We start from the raw sequence: 23,108 nt of genomic DNA, 5'->3' as shown, positions 1-23,108 counted from the left end.
AAAAAGGTTCAAATGAACTTATTTACAAAACAGAGGTAGAGTCATGGATGTAGAAAACAATCATGGTTACCAGGGGATAAGTGGGGGGGAGGGATACATTGGAAGATTGGGATTGACATGTACATGCTACTATATATAAAATGGATAACTAATAAGAATCTGCTGTATAGCACAGGGAACTCTACTCAATACTCTGTAATGGCTATATGGAAAAAGAATCTAAAAAAAAAAAAGACGTGCATATATTTATAACTGATTCACTTTGCTGTACACCTGAAACTAATACAACATTGTAAATCAACTATACTCCAATAAAAAAATTAAAAAAATAAAAAAGCTTACCACTTCTGTTCTCTTCTAAGAGTTTTATGGCTATAGTTCTTACCTTCAAATCTTTGATCCATTTTGAAGTATTGCTTATGTATGGTTAGGGGTCCGTAAATAAGGGATCCAGTTTTATTCTTTTGTATGTAACTGTCCAGTTTTCCCACCACCATTTATTGAAGATACTTTTATTTCCCCATTGTATATTCTTGGCTCCTTTCTCATAAATCATTGGCCATGTTTGTTCTGGGCTCTCTATTTTGTTCCATTGATCTATGTCCATTTGCATGCCAATACCATCCTGTTTAGATTACTATAACTTTGTAATATAATTTGAAATCAGGGAGCGTGATGCCTACAGCTTTGTTGTTTTTTAAGATTGCTTTGGCTATTCTGAGTCTTCTATGGTTTGGTCATTCTCTTATTATCCTCAGGGCACTCAAATAAAGGCTCCATGCTGCTCTCTTCCTGTGCTCTACCTTAATTGGTACTCAATAAACGTTTGTTACACTAATTATGATTTTCAGCAGTACAAATAATTAGAAATAAGGCATTCACTGTTAGGCTGATACTAAAACTTTGTAGAGAGGCAAGAGCTCATAATTCTAAAATTGAATAAAAATATCACCAGACAGCAATGTGGGTCCACATAAGATTATACAGCATGGAAAATGTTCCAAAGGTTTGCCTTCCTGCCAGAAATAACATGACTTCCCTCATCTCTCTCCTGTTGTCACTTTCTCATAGAAATAATTCTATATTACCTGATATTGTATTTATTCTTACTTCCTTTTCAACTAGATTACAAGTTGCTTAAGGGTAAAGATTCTTGTATCTTTGCATCACTTGTAGCATAGTGCCAGACCTTAAAAAAAAAAACCAAAAATAAGAAAACAAGAAAAATACCTGAGGCTCTTGTGTATAGCTAACATATTTCAGATATTGTGCATAAAATTTGTGATATCTACTTGCTACTCATATTTTTTATCACTCTCTGATTTTCTGCTGAGTTCAGGATAATTGAGGCATTATGGTATTTCACATTCAGCAAAGCCTAAGCCTATATAATAAATATCACTTGATAATTCCTCTTCCAAGGAGGAGAACAATAGAGTCACTCAAATCATTATAAAAGCTAACATATCGAGGGTGAAGTATGTGCCCAGCCATATTCTAAATGCTTTACATACATTAACTCATTTAATCCTCATAATAACCCTATGAGATAGTGACTATTATTTTCCTCTTTTGACATTTGAAGAATCAGTGGCAGAGAGAAGTAACTTGCTGAAGGTCACACTGCAGTAAGAAGTATTGAGGTGCCCTTTCAACCCAGGCATTGTGATTCCCAAGTCAATATCCTTAACCTCTAGCCACTCGCTTTTGACAAATAATATGATTGACTTTGTAAAGGGCTTTATGGCTTTAAAGTAAAAGAGTTCTTTCTATCTAAATGCAACTTCTTAAAATTCCAGAAGTGGATTTATTGCTGTATACACTGCACGATTAAACATGTCTCAGCCTTTCACTAACTTCGGTGATAAATAATATTTCTGGTACGCATGACAAATTCTTTTTTTATCCTCGATGAAAATACAATACTTTAGAGGAATATACTAACATATCTCTGCATAGTCGGGTGGAGGAGGGTGGAACCCAGGAAAATAAATCACTCTAACAATGCATCTTGGCAGTGTAATGGTCCATTTCTAGCAAAGAGCAAAATAGACATTACGTGACATGCTCTTATTTGAGGTAATCCTTTATGTTTCATGATTAACAATCCAAATAAATCAATATGAGCAAAGTTTAAGAATAAAAAGATAACCAAAAAACCCTTCAATTGTCCTTTCTATCAAAAAGAATATAGTTGTTATTTATAACCACAAAGAACCATGCTAATTTTCACAAGAGGCTGGGTATGCAACGTATTCAGTAGCAACAGATTCACATAACAGCGATGAAATGCACAAACAAAAATCTCCATTAAGAGGATGTTAGAGGCCAGCCTGAAACAGAAATGAAAAAGAATCAGAGAACCTCTCTCGCTAGGTAGGCAACTCAACGTTAAGAACCATCTGGTCTCTTTTCATGCTCCATATCCACTGTCCTCATCAACATAGACATGGGCATGGTTTGTGGTCCCCTAATTAAGTGGAATCAATGTGGAATGGTAGGGCCAAGCTGCAAGACCATTTGAATTTTTTGAAAAGGTAATTGTCCATCAATAATTAGGTTTCAAAGGGATCTCACACCAAGGGAACGGAAACATTCACTGGAGAGATGGCTGCTTATAGTTACTAAATTTTAACTTCACGACATCTTAGGTAAATCAAAGGGAGAGATACCATCACCAAATTACAGATGAAAAATTGTGATATTTAGGCATAGATTAAAAAGCCGAGAGCCAATTCTATAATGAGAATGGGATTTGGAGTCAAGACAGTAGAAATGAAATCTTTCCTCTACTACCTAGTGGCTGTATGACCTTGAGATAGCAGATATAATATATTTTAGTTTTAATTTGCTCAATCATAAAATTAGAGTGTATATCAAAGTGTTGAGCCGAGTCTACCAAGTTTTTGCTGAACTTCAAAAACCTGAAACCTTAAAAAGTCTGATAACAAACACATCATCTTCTCTCTCTCCTCATCCTTCTTACTTTCATGATACACTCATTTGGAAATGGGTGCTTTCATCACTCATACCAAACGTGGAAAGATATTCTATACACCTCTGTTCTCAGGTGCTCAAAACTATGTGTCAGTTACACCTCCTAAATACCTTGGGAATGTGTTGCTCAGTTCTCCCTTTGTGTACTTCCCCCAGTCTCTCAATCAAGTCTTTCACCTTTTCAATTATGGATTCCATCAGAAGTCTCCCAACAGGCCTATTTCACCAACTGTAACCAGCTACCATACTGCTAACCTGATCATCAAAATTAAAACTATGGTATCAGCCTTCCTTTTTAAAATCCTCTGTGTTCTTCAGTTAAAGAAGTAGAAACATCTTAACACAGCATAAGGATTTGGGCCGTTCAGCATCACCCCTTTCTGCCTCTGATTCAGCCAAAGTGATGTACTGAGTAAAACTCTAGGCTGTCAGCTTCCCCCACGTCTTTGCCTTTTATCTGTGCGTTTGCCACTGTCTGATTAAATCCCACTCAGTCTTCAAGATTCACACTTTGACTTCAATCTCCAAAGAGAGGAAAATACATTACCTTGCTCACCTCAGTAGTGTGTGTGCCACCCACGCACACCTCCCCCCTCTCTCTCTCACATACACACGCGCAAGGAGAGGAACTTAACCAGAGTACTACACATCTAAAAAGAGGCCAATGTCAAGGACCTCAGTGCTCATATATTCAGCCCTTTATTTACGCTTCTCTGTGGAGAGTTCACTTAACGACTGAGGGTCTGAGGGGAAGTCTGTTGCTCTAAGTTGTGCTCAGAGGATTTTGCGTTGACCTGATTACACGGAGGGTAGAAAGCTCTTAGAAGTGTTGAATGTCTACCTCTCTTCTCTCCTCACCTCCAGCCCATCATCAGTACATTCAGGTGGAGGAGTAAATGTCAGCTGCTGCAGCCCGTGGCGGGAAATAAGCTGATGGGTGTGAATGTGTTGATGACAGAGAGAGAAGCTGATAAGAGGGTGAGAGATGGCAGCTCTGGGCTCGCCCAGAAATGAGCCCGGGTTGCCTGTAATCGGTGGCTGTGATTTGTGCTGTGGGTCCAGCTTTATAAGTTCATTGCATACTGTTCTGATTTTACTTGAAAATATTTAGGGGAATTTTTTTTTTTTTTTTTTTATGATAGCTGCTTAGTACAGGAAAGGAACACCGAAGACATTTTACACTTTACGTAACATGGTACGTCAGTAACCATCAGTCCTTAAAGCTCATCAATTTAGATGTTTTTCCCTTTAGTTAAAGTTGGGCTGCCCTTCTTAGCATCCACATAAATGCTAACGTTTCTTCCACATGGTGAGGGTCATATGGCCGGACTTGCTCAGACCCATCCTGCATCACGTGTAGTGCACAGGCACCTAGTCTGCTTAACGCCCTCTTGGAGTCTGAGAAGTTCGCCCGTTTAGACAGTAGATGTTAGGTTCACTTTATCCGTAGGGGAACTAAGCAGAGCTCAAACCTTCCCTCTGCAGTGCTTGAGAAGAGGAAACTGAGCAAAACATAACTGCTGTTTTGCAAAAGAGATCCAGTTTAGGATTCTTGGGAAGACTTAGAGGAAAAAATGTTTGACATCTGTAAGTGAGGTCAAGGGTCACACAGGTGGAGGGACTTTCTTGGCTTTCGCGTTGGCTAAGATCCTGACTTAAGATGCGGAAAAGGGTGGCTGATCTGAGCAAAAAAAAAACCTGTATCTGCAGTGTGGTGAGAGGAGGGTGTCATGAGAAGTCAGAGATGTCAGCGGGCTTCAGAGCAACGGGCCTCAGAAGCCACACCAGGGGTTCTGAAATTCATTCTATGAGTGATAACAAAAAGATTGAAGTAGTGCTGAAACTTGACTACACCCACTCATAAAAAAGAGAACTCTGCCATCTGTGTGGACATTGGAGTGGGGTTGGGGTGAGGTGTGTGGACAGAAGTGGGTTGTGGAGACCCCCTAACAAGCTGAATGACAGCCATCGTGAGAGACTGTGGAAGTTCAGCTATTGTAGTGGTTCTGGGGAATAGTAAACTGTTGATGTGCAAGAATTAACAGGACTTGAACTTTTTTTTGTCCTGAATGCTTCTGTTTATATCAAAGCAAAATAGAAGCATTTGATATAAATATAAATATCAAATGCTTCCATTTATACCTAGAAATCATCCCTGTGGGCAGGGGATAGTTACATTGTGTGATTTACTCTCAATCACTTTTGCCCTGAATAATTGAGAGCGGCAGCTTTGGAGAGGGAATTTAGCCTGATGTTTGCATGGGGCAGACAGAGGGACAGCGGGGCACCAGGGGTGACAGAGGGTCTTCCGGGAGCACAGCCTACCCCTGGAGCCGTTGACATTCTCAGACCGGCTCTCCATCCATCTCTGAGCACTTCCTACCCCGTCTGTAAATCTCATTAGAGAGTCTAGCTAGGACTAGCGTGAGAAGCGATTTTCCTGTCCTGACAATGTAACACTCAAGTGCACTCAGATGACTTTGCAATGGGAGCCACCTCTGTTTACAAATGAATATCTAAGCGTTTTCAATTTTGCAAGGCTTTGGATCTTAACTTGTTTTGAGGATATGATTAAACTCAGTTAAGAAAAAATTTTTTTCAGTACCTAGAGGCACCTCAACGTCAGGATTTGTGACATAATGTAGATGGTAGAAAAAAGTGCATGTGTGTAGTCTTACATATGCAAACAGAGTTCCTAAGGAAATTCTTGATATTTTTCATATTCGCTTCTGAGAAAATGAATTCAGGTCCTATGAGAAAGGAAGTATGATCAAAGGAGTTTCTTCTACAACTACTGTTTCTCCTACTATGTCCCAAACTCTGATTAGGTTTAAATGTTATATTGATTCAAGCCAGTGTTGTTTCAAGTACAATCTTGGCTGCATATTGTGTGGAAGCATGGCTTCGTTTCATCTCAGTGATAGTTGTGAAGTATTGTAAATAAAAAATCTCCCAGATTTTAATACAGTTCGGTGAGAAGTATATGAGACGCTCAGATAACTAATGCAAACTTGAAAAGAGTACATCTTATATTAATAATTTCTATGTGATGGTGCTTTATTTTTATTTAGTAAAAATAGAATTTGCTGTGACACCTAACCCTTAAAACTTCCCTCATCGACATTAACTCTTGTGCATCTCGTTACAGTCAGTGAATGGAAGGTACTGAAATCTATAGCCGTGACCTGGATAATGTGCCCCGTAATTTCTGTTTTGCTCTCAAACATGAAACTCATTAACTTGTGTGGTTTCAGTGCACATGCACTGAACAGAGAGGCATTTATTTATTACAACCAAGGAGGTGATTTTAATTTTTAGTAAAAAAAGAAACTAAATGAGATCAGGAAAAGTTTTTAAAGTTGGCCTATAATTGTGCTACGTAGAACAATGCATCATCCTTTATATTATTTACTGGAGACCAATAAATGATATGTTTTATTTTAACAGGCAGTTTGCTGTCAGAAGTGTGCTTTGCTTCGAAAAGGTAAGTGCCTTTTAAGAAATAGTATATAAAATTATCATGGTTTCTGATTTATAGCTTCAAAGGGCCTATTAATTTTAAAGTCTCATGGCTGACAGCTGTGTTGTTCAAAGGCAAGGGTATATAGTATTAATTATCTTAAGCTCCAGATTATTGTTCGTGGTGGAGACATTGCATATAAAGGACAGACTGGCACATTTTCCTGTTTTAGTAGGAATAATTAATTAACCTGGTGACTTTAAAAGAAATACCTGTTGAAGTAAGATACAAAGAACACAGCTTAGTTTTGTTACATTTGCTTCAGTTCTGATATTTTTTGGACAATTTTCATGGAAATTAGCAGCCAGTTGGGGCATGGCTGCAATTTTTGTTACTGGTCTTTATTATTTATTTGGTTGGTTGGCTTTGTCATTTTGAAAGTGAAAAATGGTTGTATCTTCACAGTACTATTTGACGATAACACTATACATATTCTTTACTGAATACATAGACTTTTAAAATGTTAGTAATATATTGGGTTTAACTATGAAATAAATTACATTGCTGATTCATTCTAGTATTTAAAATTTCAAGAATCCTAGTATAGTCCTAATACAGTCCTAGTATATATTCATAGTATATTCTGTGCTTACTGTGTAACAAGAAATGACCATATCGTGGGCTTGTGTCTCCACTTGCCTTTCTCGAAGCATTTCGTCAGGCAGTGAAGTCATGGCTGGGTTATTAGTTACGGTGTACCTGGCACAGAGGTTGTGTTTCTCTGAGAAGCCATGGCCTTTGTCTTCAAATGGTGCCCTTCAGCAGCCTACATAGCACACATCGATCTCTCTGACTGATATTGGTTCCACATCTTACTTGTTTCTGTATGTTGGTTCGACTACCTTCACATTTTTACTTTTACACTTGTGGATGCTGTAACAAGAGAGACTCACTGTCTTTGGGCCACTGAACCCTGCTGCGGGTTATAGTAACCGAGAAACTTTCTGCGTAGTTATGTTGCTAAGATGAGTAAATTGATAAATTATCATTCTTTTCGCCGTCTAATAGTTGTTTCTTTATATGGTTTGTGTTTCTGTGGTCTGGTGATCTAGGTATATTAGCCTGATTTACCAAGTTGTTTAGTTAGCAAAGAAATGCATTTTGGAAAAAAACACTGTTCCTTTTCAAAGTCCTGTGCTGTTATGGTTGGAGCCCATAAATAAGTGACCAAGAGGTATTTCCAAAAGCACAGTTCAAATTCTCCCTGTCATAGTGGGGATTAGCTATGATAAAATTACAACGAAGTCTTTTTAATGTTTAATCTTAACTATATAAATGTGTGATATCTAAGTTATAGTCAGTGTTCAGACCACACTGCACAGAGACAACCGAAAGAAGTTAAATTTTCAAACATGTTCCAACTCCCCACCCCCTCACAAGCTGTGGTGGAAAGAACACAGGCTTTGGAGTCAATTAAAATTCACTTGTAGACCTTGTTCCAGCTCTTACCATCTGAGCAACCTCAGGTAAGCTCCTTAACGTCTCTGAAACATTTTCACTATTTTTCAAACTGGGTATAATCATACCTGTGTTGCAAGATTGCTGTCAAGATGCCGGAAAGTGATTTGTCAGTTCCCTGCTTTCTAAGAGTAAATCTCTTACTATGGACAAACTCCTTATTGCTCTATCTGATAAAACAGTAATTCTTTTGTGAATGTTAAGTTTGGCTTGGCTGTGCTGACTTGGTAGGATATTGACATTTCGGACATAAAGGCGTAGTGTCTTGCTACACTCTGTGTAAAGATTTTATTTTATTCTGTTGTTGGAGTCCATGTATAGACCCAGGGGATTGTCCAACAAGCATTTGTGAACACAAACAACTTTCATTGTAGAGTGGCTCTTTAGATACCTTAAAAATTTGGTTTTCCTTCAGTGTTCCTACTTAGGGTTCTGCATCTGCACATTCAACCAACTGCATATCAAAAACATTGGAAAAGAAAATTCCAGGAAGTTCCAGAAAGCTAAGCTTGAATTTGCTGTGCACTGGCAACTATTTACACACCATTTCCATTGTATTAGGTATTAAAAGTAATCTAGAGATAATTTAAAGTATACAGCAGGATGTGCAGTAGGTTATATGCAAATACTACACCATTTTATATAAAGAACTTGAGCATTTGTGTATTTTGGTATCTGAGGGGATCTTGGAACCAATTCCCTACTTGGATACCAAGAGACGATTGTATGCTGAAGCTTGGGACCAGGGCCCTGTTCTTGCTTCTTTTATTCCATTATCTAGGAAAACATCTCCTTTTTGCAATGCTTTCTATTAAAACATTGCTGGGTAATTGGATAGTTAAATAGTTGAAGATGGTTTAATAGCCTTCCTAGGTAATATTTACATTTTAATGAGCTTTGTAATGGTTTAAGCTAAATACAGGGGAATATGATGATCTCTGTAGCAGGGGAATCACCTGAGGCCATTAAGTCTTTTCCAGGCAGCCCTGTGAACTATAAAAAACAGGGTTGCTTCCTCTCCGTCCTTACTGTGAGGCTTCTACGTGCGTGCGTGACTTCTCATTCATATTCTTTCTTTCCCCTCTCACTGCCTATAAAAAAACTTTAAACTGACAGAGATTGATATCCAGTCCTCTTCTGAAAATTGTAAACACGTTTTCCTCTGTATCCATTTGAAATCTCCTCTCTTCTGTTCTCCAATCCCTTATATTTTATTAGTTTCTTTCAAAACCTTAAGAATAATTTATGTTTTTAATTGTTTTACTTGTCACAAATTTTCATATACCTTAGCTAAACAATTCCATTAAGGTTGGGAGGTGTTATATCTTGTTTCTGATCAGAAAACAGGATGAGGTTACTTGGCCCGTCAGAAGAGCAAAGATGGGTTAATACTAGGCCTTCTGACACCCAACACGGTCCAGGTAGGCAGACATTATTCTATCACGTAAAAGCAATTTATATGCTGTTTTTCTTCTACGGATTTATTCATATGTATGGAAATAGGAGAAAAAAAGAAAACCAAACAAAATGTCCTGCATGTGGTAATGTGACTCAGCTCGTCAATAAGCCAGACTTTCACTAGGCTGCTTGCCAGGATAAACTCAGTGTTGACAGGGAGCTTGATTTTGAAAAAGAAATTTTTGTAGCCAAAAGCCAAAAAAGAAAATACTTTACAAATGATAAATGAGAAACTCCTTTTTAAATAGAATTCTCTGCTTAAATAATGGAATATGTATATGACATTGCTAAGTTTCTGACAAAATAGTAGAAGGCCTTGCTTTTTACATTTTGTTGGGCACAGTTAACTAATTCTGGCAAGAAAAAAAAAAAAAAAGGCGGTGGATTCCCCAGAGAAAATTTTAAATGTCATTCCAACTGCTTTAATAATAAAGAATTGAAAATTATTGATATCTGTTGATTTTTATCTCAAAATTTTACGTGGATTTATTTTCTATTATTACTGAAAAGTGACTGCTGGGTTCTAATGCTTCCAGCAAATACCTTTTTTCATCTCAGTTCTTTGATCTACGTGAGTGTAATGATCCAATGGGTTGCTTCACTCTACTTGACCCAAAACTTACCAATGATACCTGTCATAACAGAAATTTTCCCTAATTGGCCAAATGGATGTTTTCTTTTATCTGCTTCTTGATTGTTTAAAAAAATAACTTAATTTTGATAAATTCAGATAGTGAGGTTAAATGATCATAAGAGTAGCATCATTCTCGAGGTAATTATCCAAGCAATGAGTTTATCTCGAATAGGTTGGGCAGGAGTGTCTGTGTATTGTGAGGATTGTAACTATATGAGAAGCACTCAGAACTAAAGTTAACCTTTGTGGAAAAAATGTCATTTTTGTCATCCAGTTTTTCCTAGAAGACTGAAAAATCTCTTTCTTTACATCTAGAATGTCCTCTCTTGCACACATTTTTTAAAACCTACGTTGCATACCATTGGTTTCCTCGCGCTGTTCAGTGGTCTTCCTTTTATTTTTGATCATTACTCCCAATCATTTGAAGGTGTCTGAAAAACATTGTATCAAGTTCTCTTGGGCTATAGCACTTCTTTCATTTCTGAATCTAGCTCTATGCTTCTTTATACCTTCCAACTTGTGACCTATTTTCACTGGCAATTTGATCATTAGCATATTTATGAGACCTAAGTTTTTATCACTGTTTCGGGTAAATATGTAAAGCACAAAAAACCAAAATATTTTGGATTATGTTTTAGTGAGTTTCACTCTGTGTAGAATAAAACTCTACATTCATTCCTTTTTTTCTTACATATTATTATTTGCCTTTATATGTTTACCTTGCAGTAAATGTTTGTCTCACTCAGCTCTAAAAAAGGATTTAGAGAAGTGCCTGAACCACCTGTCTTCAACATTCCCAGTGATTAATTTTCTTTATTTAAACAAATAAACCAGCATAAAAACCTCATATTGAAAATAAGTATAGATATTAAAACTTGGATTCTATAATAAAATGAATATGGGTAAACTTCTGTTTCAACAATGAAATGTTCATTGTAGAAACAGTACCAACTGTAGCCTTTGCACAGTGTTGAATTTAAAGAAAAAAAAAATTCACCATAATTCCATCACACCACCCCTCGAGAAAACTACCACTGGCATTTCAGTGTATTCTCCTACTTCTTTATGGATCCATTTATATATAAAAATGTGGCTACACCTGTACTGGTATATTTCAGTCCTTTTCTTAGATAGATGAATTTCATTCCATCTTTCTGTCCCAAAAGGCACCAAGGCCTCCTTTGCCCTCCAGCTTCTTTTGGTTCCGTGAGTGAGAGACCTGAAAGATCAGAAGGAGAGAGGAGAGTAAGAATCAGGTTTTTATTTCCCTGGCTCCCGCCTTCCAAGGTTGCTCCCAGCAACCTCAGCCAAAGCTTAGTTCCTCTCACTGCAGCTTCCCTAGACAGCTCTCTGGGTTCTAGGAACTGCTTCTTCCTTGTTCCTGCCACACTGGGGTTGGTGAGCTAATAAGCCTTCTCCTGTGGAACCCTATGGGTTTTGTGAACAACACATATCTTTGTAAGTACTCCTTTCTTAAGCCATCTGAGAATTATCCTAACTTGAGTGCGCCATCTTTTTTTAGTCGGGACATTGACTCATGCTATACTTCAGAAATTATTTTATTGCCTGCTTTTCATTGGGCTCTACAGTATGTCTTGAACATCCTGACATGCCGTTCAGCATCATTTTACCACATTCTAATAACTTCATGCACCACACACACCACGATGGAACATTGTTGACCTTGTTTTCCATTTTCCATTACTAGTGGCAGTGCCGTAAGCACCTCTGTAGCACATCTGTACATCCTCTTTTAATCCCTTGGGATAAATTCCCAGAAGTGAACTACTAGAATTAGTTTCCAAATGGTATTTTATTATTAGTGCTGCAGATTTGTAATCAAAGAAACACTCTCTATAGATCATCCTTTGGCTGTTCTAGCTCTGTAGTACCTCAAGCCGTTCAGCAGTCACTTTTAAGTCCTACTGCTTGAGAATGAGACAGTGGATCTCCAGACTCTAGGGTTTCCTCAGTGTACAGTCTCAGTTTTGTTTCCTCAGAAGGCCATCAACCCACTTGGCTTCATTAGCAATAGGAGATCCTTTATGCCTAAAAACCAGGCCAGGTGGAGCCATGGAGACTCTGCTAGCAGAGGGCTATTCAATGCTCTGGAGGACAATGGACTAGAAATCACTCAATTTACATCTGTCCAGACTTCACTCATCCCAAATACCAGTTCTTCCCTATTCAGGAAGGCTACGTTTCCTGAAGGGGTAGCAGAAGAACTGAGAGAATCCAGCGTAAGGACACTGGGGGATAAAGCTATGAACCATACTGGAGTATTTGCAGAATTAATGAAAAAACCATGCCCTTTAGCAACTTCATGTTTAAGAGTTGAATGATTCCCTTCAACCTTTTATTTTTCTCACCCACCTTCAGTAATATAAGACTGACCGTTGTGGCCAGTCTTCGATCATGTAAATGCCCGTCTTTATAGTCTCAAAGAACAGAAGCAGTTGAAATAGAAATAAAACAGAACTTCAGGCTTTTTGTTGTTGTTGTTGTTAAATAGAATTATAAATTGCATACAAGTCAAGTACTTTATTTGTAACTATAATAATGACCTAGATGATACAGAAATTGTCACCAGAGTTATCAGCATGTTTCTACGTCTTGGCTAAAAGCCCAGAAAGAATAGATTTACAGAATGAGAGTCTGGAGAGCTTTATACATATTATAAGCACTGTTCTCACGGAGGAAGATGTGTATTTGGGGGGCAGCAACTCTTGCAAAGGAAAAAGTAAAAATTTCTACCTCAGATTAACCGCAAAAATCAATCACTGTTCCTGGAAAACAAATAATAAACAAAAGCCATTAAAATACCTCTTTTCCTCACGACTTTTAATGTTTTGTGGGTGTGTTTCAAACTTGGTTTCCTCAGAAACTGGACATCTTCAGACCTATTTTCCGGGGCTCATGGATTTCCTATGAGATGTTTATGAGTAATTGTATATCTATGAGTGTTCATTCTGTATAATCTTAAAAAATATTGATATGACATATCAATGAGATCCTAATTAAACACCTTATAATACTGGGTGCCTTGCAATTTCAAATTGTACTGCTGTGATTGAATAAGAAATCAGAGTAGGAGGGGGAGAGAGAAAGAGAGAGAGAGTTCATTGCAATAATGTGTTAATGTTAAAGCCATTTGAAACCCAGAAAGCTTTGCTAAACAAAATTTCAGTATATTTAGAACGTAGAAAATTGTTCAAAGAATTGGCACGTTATTCCATGACAAATAATAACACAGCCGTGTGGAATTTACAAAAATCTCTATGCTAAAACTCAGCAATGCAGTCGCTTCGAAGCGGCAATTTAGTTTCATATAAACAACATCATTGGTGATAATATATTAAGCCTGTTATTTTGAATGGTATAGGCTTTATAGTTATACTTATGAATTTTTTAAAAAGTCATCAGAGCTAATTTTCTATTTATACATAGATAAATAATATTACAATAAAAGTAATTTAAATCAAAATTAGGCGTTAGTGTCAAAATTTGCTTCATATGTGACATATTCATTGCTAAGTTTTGAGAAACACTTAATAGTGGTTATTCTCCTAGCACTCGGGATCAGAATTATATCTATTTTTGAACCATGCCTTTTCCCCACTACAAGTTTTCCCATGTATTCCGTTAGCCATTAAGTGTGCAGGTTAAATTGTAGTCTGTCCCCTGAAATTAGCTCAGGAATTTCTGTGAAAAATGTGGGCATTGGTCATGATACATACAAATATTTCTCAATAAAACATACATCTTGACTAGAGTGTTTAGAAATCCGGAACTTACTTTACAGAAAGCTTTATGTAACCAGATGTGCATGTATGCTGCTTCACTGTGAATCACGGAAGGATCTGGAAGATGATTAAATTTCTAAGCACACTGAGACCAGACCTTAGCAAGGTGTGAAGAGTTCTTACATTCGTTGCTGAAAGATCTGCTTGAGTATTTCTAGGTCCTCCTTGGCCTCTGGTTTCACTGTGAGATTCAGATATTTTGCAACATTACTCCTTATTGATAAATGTTGCATATGATTCTTACTGTATATAGTGCAACATAGTTTTAACCATTTTGCCTTCAGTCTGCCAGTCTACTCCACACCATTTTTCTTGACACTGCTAAAATAATCTCTGCAAAGGTTTTTTTCACTTGCTTGACAGTCTGTATTTTTCGTGTCTAAAGGTCTTACATTGGCATTCGATGTCCCTCCTTCGTAGCCTCTCTTTCTGAATGTCAACTTCCTACCCTATAGGATGACCCTCTGCTCCAGAAAGGCTGTTCTACTCATGATTCTAAAGTGCACCTTGCTCATTTCAGCCTGTCTTCTATGACTCTTCCTGTGTGCAGTCTCTACCTATATTATCCCCCTGTGAACCCCCATTTCAGGTAGTGTACAGATCCCTGATTTTTCATTGATTATATTTCCTGATATTTGGAAGTGTTTTAATATTCCTCCAGATAATAAATTTGGAGGGAATGGAACTTCATTTCATATGTAGCACGTAGAATGATTTTTAGCCTTATCATAGCACTCAACTTTTTGCTGCATTAGTGCCGTAATTTTGATTTTATATTTATTATACTAAAACTATAACATATTTTAAGATATATTTATGTTAAATGGTGTTACATTATTTATATCCTCTGCAATAATAGTCTAGAATAAAACCTCTGATTCCATGCAAAATAAACTAAAACAACCACAAAGTAAATATTTTGAAAGGAAGTAAGGAGACAAGTTGTAAATTCTCTAAGGAGTTCTGGAGTTCCGAATTAGCTACACGATACTAAAATATGGGTGTTCCTTATATGTAAGCAACTCCATTTAAGAATCTAGAAACTACTTAGCTCCATACCTAATTTACCGAACCCTCAGTGTTACCCTAAGTACAAAATGCACAGACACGGAAAAGATATTTTGCAGAAGTAAAAATACCTGACCACATACATATTAAAACAACCAACTTTCTGAGTACTATTTATCCTCAGTACAGAGAATTTATTACTTGTAGGTGTAAATCAGGATAACTTCACACATGTCATATAAAACATATAACAAAATCTTGACATCATATATTATTCTCTTTGAGGGGAAACTGACAACTCCCTGAAATTGATTCAGGCCTCACCTCTGTGTATTATTTGAGAATGTAGGACATGTCAGACAAATTCAGCTCTGTGGTTGATTCGGTCAGCAAGTCAGTCCAGAATATTATGTTCGGTGATGCAGAAGACACTTTTATAGGAGGATACAGTTGCCCACTCTGATGTCAGCCTTCAAAACTCAGAAGTTTTTTCCTCTACCAAGACCACTGCCCAGCTACAGAGAACCATTGATTTGCCTGGTATTGGAGAATAGCAAGGCAGATGGTGTAGCACATATGTGTTCTCAGATATGCTTTACTTCTTTGAGTTGGCAGTTGTAGCTTCTCTTATGATAAAAATACACATAGAAGCATGGACCACAAAAGTTTTACTACTAAATGGTAGCAAAACTGAATGAGAACAGGTTTGTTCAGAAAATGGGCCAGAGCAAAAAGTTTGTGTGCAATTAGTTCAGAAGCTTCTAAAGAACGACAGTGTGAAATATTTTTCAAATACACAATTTCAAGAAAGCTTTTAGTAATTTTATAATAGTTTCAACAGATCATTTACACAGATGTAAATATACATTCAAAGGGATGTTGGCCTTTATAATTAGATTTTTGCCCTAGAAAATCTAGAGCATCAGTATTCTGACAATTCAACCATAGACTAATTAACATAGATTATTTGTTTTGACACTTTGGGGGCTCTTTCTATTCATTTAGGCAACAAACTGTACAGTCTTAATTTCTTGCTCGCTTCTTCAGGAGGAAACAAGATAAAAGTTCTATTTCATTAGGCTCTGACCTCTATAATGCCACCTCTAAACAACATCCTTATTAGTAAAATATGATCGAGGTGCCTTTAGGGTAGAAACAATGAATATTTATTTAGAAACTGGCTTTTGGCCAATTTTTCTGTACCGTAAAGGCATAAATATTACATACCAGAGCATTTCAATTCCCATGCACTTAGGATTTTGTTCTGTACACATTTGTGAAAGGAGCAAGTATCTGCAGGGCGCTTTCGAGAACTCATTGTCAAAGGCTCACTTGTGGTTGGAAGCTATAATAGGCATTTCTATTCAATCATGAAATGTTAAATAGGAATAAATTCTGGGTAACTATCTCCAGTTAAATAGTTAAAATATAGGGGAGAGAGTGCTAATTACCTTAGTCTCCTAGATTTTGAGCAAATGGCATTTTAAAGGTAGGGGGAAGTAGTTAAAATGAAAATAACTTTTATCCCGGAAGTCAGCCCGTGAGACAGAGTGTCGAAGGAAGGCTGGCAAGCAGTTTTCTGAGAACGTTCTCTCTGCTGTCATTCTGTTTTCCTGTGGAGAATGTGGTTGCCAAACCTCTCAGCAGAATCACTGTAATTGAAGGAACAGGTAAGTTGAATTATGGATGTTGAAGCCACATCTTGCTAAAGGGAACCAATGGCATTATTTTCAAAGCCCTAACATCTCCTTGAACAAAATGCCAGGGTGCTTCAGTGCAGTAGAATTCCCCTATTACCCATGTTCTTTATGACTCCCAATTGCTCTGGGTGGTTCACATCTCTAAATCACTTGTAAGTAAGGAGGGACAGCTGGAGAAATATTAAATGTTCATCACTTTCACTTCTCTGCTACTACTCTTAACATTTAATTTGTATTTGTGTTTAATACTTATCCTATTTTATGCCTTAAATATTATTATTAAAACATCATATGCTTGTAAAACACAGGGAGTGAGGTTTTTTGTGTTGAGTTTTTAGTAAGTGCTGTGCACAAGTAGGGACTTCACGAATCATTCTGTTTGTTATTAAACTTGTCAGCATTGGTTGTATGTTCTCTTTCTTCCTTTGAACTTGAAAACACATTGAGTATTTTTAAAGACACCATTCAATCTACTTGGTATTATAGATATTTGGGTACAACCTCGCATAAAATTTAACCCCCAGAACCTAAGCTCTGCACCAACTAGCTTGTTTGTTCTTCTCAAATACAGGGTACACATTGGTTAAATGAAAAAGTGATTACTGCTAAACCAAATTCACATTCACCAACATAAACCATGGACTTAAACATTCCGTAATAACTTCTTAAATTAACTATATCTCAGCGATGTAGATAAACGTTTCCAGAAGAGCTGGTGATGGGGATGTGAATAAAGTGTGTGAAGTGAATACAAATATGGGTTAAAAATCAATTCTGTTTTAGAAAATGGAAACTACAAATACGTAGTGAGGAATGAAGAAGAAAGAGTCAGAGAAATCTTCGTGGGGTTTCAGGTAGCCACTGGATTAAGGTAAGAGAGTTCTATGGAAGAAAGAGATCAGCCCATTCAAGCCCTGGGCATGGCTGAGAGGAAGAAGGTCAGATTGGAGAATACGAAGCAAGCCATCAACAAGCAGAGATGGAGGGTCTGCTGTGTGCAGGCCACAGTGCTAGTTGGAGGAGACCTGCATTCTGAAGATTAGAGAGGATAGTCATAATCCTTCAGGAATGTAAAAAATCCACAGAGGAAGGCAAGATCTCAGAAAACCAACAGTGTGAATGGAAAGTGCAGTCAGTGCTTGAAATCACTGCTGAGAAATTGGGATAATAGAATCCCAGGAAGCAAGAGGCTTGTGAGTACCGACATCATGGATGGGAAAACTGTGTTACCTGCCAGGTGATGTAAAAATGTGAAGTAGAATCATCATGTGGCTCAGGAAAAAGGAGTCTACAGTTTTCTGCCTGGTCCTGTCGAAATGATGTACGGGTTAGCCTGGGAGGTTATAGATCCATCTGCCAGTTTCAGAATAGCAGGTTAAGCTGATCTGGGATAACAGGGGGGCAAGAGTCAGGGATTATTAGTAAGAATTTACATTTTCTTCTCATTAGGCCTTCAAACAGACCTCCTAATAGTCACATTAGCTAGTAACAGAAATTCATATTTCTGTCATCATTCTAATGATTTATTTACAATGTTCCCACAATGACTGTTTTAGTTATACTATAAATTGCAGTTAGAGATCTCAGCCTGTCCATAAAGCTGATCAACACCTTGTGTATAAACCATAGTGTCTGTATATATGTCAACAGTGGAACTCTGTTAGTAAAAATATTTTAAGAATGCATACCCAACATAAAAGAATATTTATAGATCTATTGCATGTATTTTATACTAATATATTGTGTGCCTCATAAAACATTTGTAAAAGTAGTCAAATAGGATGAGACTAAAACTAGTCATAAATTAATGTTCGACTTTGCTTACTATAGGCCATGGGTCATCTTGAACATCCAGAATTCTGGGTTTTCAGCTCACTTCAACGACTGGATTTACATTGTACGAGCGTACATAGCCATCTGTACATTTGTAGCAACAAAGATATTGCCACTGGAACACCTATATTCATTTCTTGTTTGAAAGACCTACAAGATTTCTTTCTGCTCTTTTTATTTTTATTTTTATTATTTTTATTTTTGGACAAGCAGACACGATTTCCTCTGGACATTCCTATCAGCCAGGTGAGGACATAGCGCCAACTCCAAGCTCTAGCCAATTTTGTGGTTCCAGGCAAGCCCCCTAGCGTGATGGGGGTGAGGTGGGAGACAAGTGAGAAACGAGTGGCGGTCAGTCTCAGCAGGAGCCAGTGGACCCCCTAGAAGACCCTCAGTCTGTGTCTGCAAACATCACAGGTAGCCGCTAACCAGTGTGTTGAGGATTTATCTCACCCGGCCAAGGCTTTAGTACAATATTTGAGCTTGTTCCGGATTAGATTTTGCATTTTAACAGATGAAGTCCTTATTTCTCTGTTATTCCTCTTCGTGAAAGGAGCTTATGAGGACTCTCCTCCTTCACATTGTAGTACAAGTTATACTACCTCCCAGTGTTTTGTGTACTTGATACTGTACTTCTGGCTTCTAATTCGTTACATTCTTGAGTAGCCCTAGTTTGCGTATATAATTAAAATACATCTTACTTATACACTAGTGATTCAAATTATGTGCTTTAAGTGGCATATTCCTGACTGAAAAAAAAAAGTGTGTGTGTGTGTGTATTTAAACATTAAAGACAGAGCACTGTTTCTTTCTAGGTTCCTAGTAGTAATGGATATAATTTAAAAATGAATAATGTCTGAGGGTCTAATGTAAACCATGGTGACTGTGGTTGATAGCACTGTATCGTATAATTGAAATTTGCGAAGAGTTGAATTTACGTGTTCAGTGACGGGTGTGTCATTTAACTAGATGGGAGGAATCCTTTCACAATGTGTAAGCATATGACCTCACATAATGCACACTTTACAGTTCTTATACTTTTATGTCAATTATACCTCCGTATAACTGAAAGATTAAAAAAGAAACTAAAAAGTTAGGACTGTGTTCTGAAGTAAGAGAAACCAGAGTAGGGATAGCCAGGAAGTGACAACTAATTAGACCTTTCCATATGGAATATGAAGCCATAGTTAATGGTACAAATATGTACTGTAAGAGAGGCCATGAAGGCAAACTATGGCTGGAAAACCCAGGTGTAGGTTTTAAGCCTTATGGTGTAGGAAACTGGACTGACCTGGGAGGGACTGTTCATTCTAGGCAAACAATTTCAAGGTCAGAAAACAGAATTCATACTCTTTTTTTCTTTTTTCCCCCGAGAAGTGTTAGCTACAGTCATCAGGTTGTATATTATATCCCCAGTACTTATTTATGTTATTACTGGAAGTTTGTACCTTTTGACTACTTTCTGCCATTCCCCCATTCCCCATCTCCTGCCACTGGCAACCAGAAATCTGATCTCTTTTTCTATGAGATTTTTGGGTTTTTTTAGAGTCTACACATCAGTGAAATCATGTAGTATTTGTCCTTCTCTTATTTAATTCACTTAGTATAATGCTCTCAATGTCCAACCGTGTTGTCACAGCTGGCAGGATTTCTTTCTTTTTATGGTTGAATAATATTCCATTGTATTGAGATATCTATCTATCTATCTATCTATCTATATCACAACTTCTTTATCCATTCACCCAGCAATGGACACTTAGGTTATTTCCATGTCTTGGCTATTGTTGATAATACTTCTGTGAACACAGGGGTGTAGATATCTCTTCAACATAGTGTTTTTGTTTCCTTTGGACATATTCCCAGAAGTGGAGTTGCTGGGTCTTGTAGTAGTTCTAGTTTCAATTTTTTGAGAATCCTCCCTACTGTCCTCCATAGTGGCTGTATCAATTTACAATCCCACCAACAGTGCACAAGGGTTCCCTTTTCTCCATATCCACACCAGCATTCGTTATCTCCTGTCTTTTTGATAATAGCCATTCTAACAGGCATAAGGTGATATCTCATTGTGGCTTTGATTTACATTTCCCTAACGACTACTGATGTTGAGCACCTTTTCATGTACCTGTTGGCCATTGTTATATCTTCTTCGGGAAAAATGTCTATTGAGTTCCTTGGCCTATTTTTAATTGAATTACTAGTGATTTTGTTCTCAAGCTGTATAAGTTCTTTATGTATTTTGGATATTAACCCCTTGTCAGATAGGTGGTTTATAAATATCTTTCTCATTCTGTAGGTTGTCTTTTCATTTTATTGTTTGTTTCTTTGCTGTGCAGAACTCATCCATTTCTTTCTGGGTCTAATTACAATCATTAGGAGAACTGGAACAGTGAGACTGAATACCATGGCAGGGCCCTACTGTGGTGGAGATGATCAAATTACTGAAAATTTCTAGGAGTTGTTTCTGTGGTGTAGACAATGACTATTACAATGCTTTGAATTACCAGCAGGATTCAAACCACTTTGGAGTCAGAATCACATGTTTTTTGAGAATAATTCTCGAGGGAGCCAACGGTCTTCTCTGGCTGGGCTGAGATCTCCTATAGTCCAGAGAAAGGAACCGTGTACGTACAACATAACACTCCTGCTCAGGCCAGCACCATCACCTAACAGTGTACCCTGCTTCTCTCATTGTACCCATAACAGGTTGCTTTTCCATCACTTTTTAAACTTTATTTTAGTACCTTGTGACTAGGAAAAATGGAAAACACTTTAAAGGAGTCTACCGGAAGACTGTTGAAGAACTGCATGAGGAAATTGCTTCTCCAGATTTCTCTGCTGTCATGTTCTGTGAAACAAAGGCCCCAGTAGTCCTTCCTCAAACCTCTGCACTCTAACAACTTCAGATACAATCCCTTCAAAGCACGCTCCACACATAAGAAAAAGACCTGTATTCTTGCTCGCATATTTCTTTGAACACCCTCCTGCTTGAAGTTTAAATGTAGCTCAAAAAACCATAATTTTCAGACCTTAACTCTATCAGTCTCATGACTTTACTGCTAGAACCAAATGAATGAATAGTAACCATCAGACTATCCCATGCATCAAACAAGTAACCCTAGAAAACACAATACAGGAATAAATGATAGGTGATGCATGTTTTATAGCCCATCATTTAATGCCTTAACTACAGTATGCATTCATTTAAAGAGATTACTTTGCTCTAGCAAACAGTAAGAGCAACTGAGTATTTATTGGATTGTTGCCAAATGCAGTGATCCCATCACAGTGATTTAAGGAGACACAATTGTAGTCCGTCACCAGCTGGGTTTATTTGTTTTACACACTTCAGAGAAGTGGTCAGTACTGTTTCAGTGAAAGCATTATCACACGTGACCAACTAGCCAGGAAAATAAAACAAATGGGGAAGAGTGACCAAAGAATCATGGAAGGAAAAATGGACAATTTGGAGTGTAACAGATTTCTTGATTTGGGTGCCAAATGTAAGCTCCACCTGAACAATTTGTAAGTAAAGGAGAGAAGATTCCCCTGTTCTTTATATAATAATAGTAGTTTGTTTTGCTCTTTATATTTGTTTTGTTATTTATTGCTATTTGCATGAATCTTCAAAGCAAAGAAGACCAAGTAGAACTTCTGTCTATATAAATCATAGCCAAATTGTCACTAGATTGTGGGCTGAACTATCTTTGAATTGAATAATTTCTTTTTTTCGTATTCATATTTTTTATTGGAGTGTAGTTGATTTACAAGGTTGTGTTAGTGTCTGCTGTACAGCAAAGTGAGTCAGTTATACATAAACATATATCCACTTCCTTTTTTTTAGATTCTCTTCCCATGTAGGTCATTACAGAGTGTTGAATAGAGTTCCCTGTGCTATTCAGTAGGTTCTTATTAATTATTTAATATTTATTCTATGTATAGGAGTGTGTGTATGTCAATCCCAATCATCCAGTTTGTCCCTCCCCACCCCTTTGCCCCCCTGGTAACCACGTTTGTTTTCTACATCCGTGACTCAACTTCTATTTTGTAAACACGTTCATTTGTACCGTTTCCTTAAATTCCACATATAAGTGATATCATATATTTGTCTTTTCTGTCTGACTTACTTCACTCAGTATGACAATCTCATAGGGTGTTCAGGTTAGGGTTAGAGATCTGAGACAGGTTTTCTAACACAGTAATACAAAGAGGATGTCATCTCTGGCTGTGGCTGATGGTGGGTCAGCCGGGGCTGGGGGAACAATGCCTTACAGATGACTGCTTCCTCACCCACCCTCTGATTGAAAAAAAAAAACTTATTCGGGGGAAGTTTTACATGTCCTGTCTTATATGGAGGTATTAGTTGCCCATTTGATATGTTTGTACTTTTCAAATAGTTTATTCCTCACTAATACATTCATAGAGTCCAGACTCCATGGTAGCTTAAAAGAATTGGTTAAAACACTTCTGTCAGGGATTTGGCCCATGTAGAAGTCTACTTAGGTACTTATTACTTGAACCAACCAAAGAACATTGGAAAGTAACTTTAGGGGAAAATGAAATTGTGATTTTATCTGAAAATGGATAAAACAGATATAGGAACTAACATTAATCACTTAAAATTTTTTTAAAATTTATTTTACAAATTTAAAATAATAAAATGTATTTAAAATAGTCGATTGTATATATGTACCACACCT

At 37.3% G+C, this 23,108-nt stretch overlaps 1 protein-coding gene across 12 annotated transcripts in view; it reads left to right on the top strand.

Annotated features, from left to right (window-relative positions):
• The window catches only part of TENM3 (teneurin transmembrane protein 3), a 2,524,603-nt gene that overhangs the window by 435,509 nt on the left and 2,065,986 nt on the right, over positions 1-23,108 (top strand). For all 12 annotated transcript variants that reach the window (XM_059909693.1, XM_059909692.1, XM_059909687.1 and 9 more), the window contains one exon: positions 6,445-6,481. The gene's annotated coding sequence lies outside the window, so the exon portion shown is untranslated. The remainder of the gene's footprint in view (positions 1-6,444; positions 6,482-23,108) is intronic.

Source organism: Balaenoptera ricei, chromosome 21 (genome assembly GCF_028023285.1).
Source record: "Balaenoptera ricei isolate mBalRic1 chromosome 21, mBalRic1.hap2, whole genome shotgun sequence".
In the NCBI taxonomy this organism is placed as follows: Eukaryota; Metazoa; Chordata; class Mammalia; order Artiodactyla; family Balaenopteridae; genus Balaenoptera; species Balaenoptera ricei.
Note: the sequence above shows the minus strand (reverse complement) of the source record. Positions and strands in the feature narration are given on the sequence as shown.